Consider the following 1405-nt stretch of genomic DNA (forward strand, 5'->3'; position numbering starts at 1 on the left):
GGACAAGCAGGGAGAGCCACAGGCAGAGGGAGAAGCAGGCTTCCCCGCTGAGCAAGGAACCAGATGTGTGACTCGATCCCAGGACCCTGGGATCATGACCTGAGCCAAAGGAAGACGCTTAACAATATGCCACCCAGGTGCCCCCATCAGCTATTTCTTAAGTTTTTATTTAAATTTTAGTTAGTTAACATATATGTAATGTTGGTTTCAGGAGTAGAAAAAATAGAGAATGCTTCACAAATTTGCGTGTCATCCTCACACAGCGGCCATGCTAATCTCTGTATCGTTCCAATTTTAGCACATGTGCGAGCACATCCACATGCAGTTTTAGAAGCTCAGGAAGATATTGTTGAGGGAGAGTATTAAGAAAGAAGAAAAGTAGACCAAAGACAGAAATTTGATGGGGAATATATATTTAAAGTTGGGAGTTAAAGCTTGATTTTTGTGACAAATTAAAAAGATATTTTAGCTCCAAAGACCTGTTCTTGGTGGGGGGAGGGAGGCTGGTTTGGGATTCTGAAAACCATCTGATCTGGATGTATGAATTCACTCGGCTTCAGCTCTACTTCATTCCACATAAATATCCAGTCACATGGAGTTTATGTCAAACCTACAGTGAATGATTAAAAAATAATTCAATCCTCAACATATTGTAAGGAATGCCTATCCCTTTTTTGAAATGTCCTTATGTTGAAGTTCTGTTATTTGTGCTGCTCTTGTCAAAATCACACACTTCCTCCAGAAGCAAGTGCAGGGTTATTCATCACAGTAGACTGCACAAAACATTCCCTCTGAAAGGAAGGAGCGAAGCATATGTCCCCATCTGACCACTATCTTGCATTGTAGACACTCACAGATACCGTGTTCTGTTTTCTCTAGAAAAGATTCTAGGGGCACCGGGGTGGCTCAGTCGGTTAAGCAGTCTGCCTTCTGCTCAGCTCAGGATCCCGGGATCAGCCCCATGTCAGGCTCCCTGCTCCGTGGGGAGTCTCCTTCACCCTCTCCCTCTGCCCCTTCCTCTGCTTGTGTTCTCTCTTGCTATCTCTCTTTCTCTCTCAAATAAATAAATAAAATCTTTTAAAAAAAAAAGAAAAATGGGCGCCTGGGTGGCTCAGCCATTAAGCGTCTGCCTTGGGCTCTGGTCATGATCCCAGGGTCTTGGATGGAGCCCACATCAGGTTCCCTGCACAGGAGGGAGCCTGCTTCTCCCTCTCCCACTCTCCCTGCTTATGTTCCTTCTCTCTGTGTCTCTCTCTGTCAAATAAATAAATAAAACCTTTAAAATAAAAGAAAAAGAAAAAAGATACTAGATACTGCTCTTACTTTCACCAAAAGATATAATATTAATAAGAATATTAAGCAAAATAATAATAAGTTCAATTTCATTATTTAATCTTTAATTTTC

At 41.9% G+C, this 1405-nt stretch overlaps 1 pseudogene; it reads right to left on the reverse strand.

The window, feature by feature from the left end:
- Window positions 1-218: 218 nt before the first annotated feature.
- On the reverse strand, window positions 219-313 carry LOC125089746 (uncharacterized; annotated as a pseudogene).
- Window positions 314-1405: the final 1092 nt, after the last annotated feature.

This window comes from Lutra lutra, chromosome 1 (genome assembly GCF_902655055.1).
Source record: "Lutra lutra chromosome 1, mLutLut1.2, whole genome shotgun sequence".
Lineage (NCBI taxonomy): Eukaryota > Metazoa > Chordata > Mammalia > Carnivora > Mustelidae > Lutra > Lutra lutra.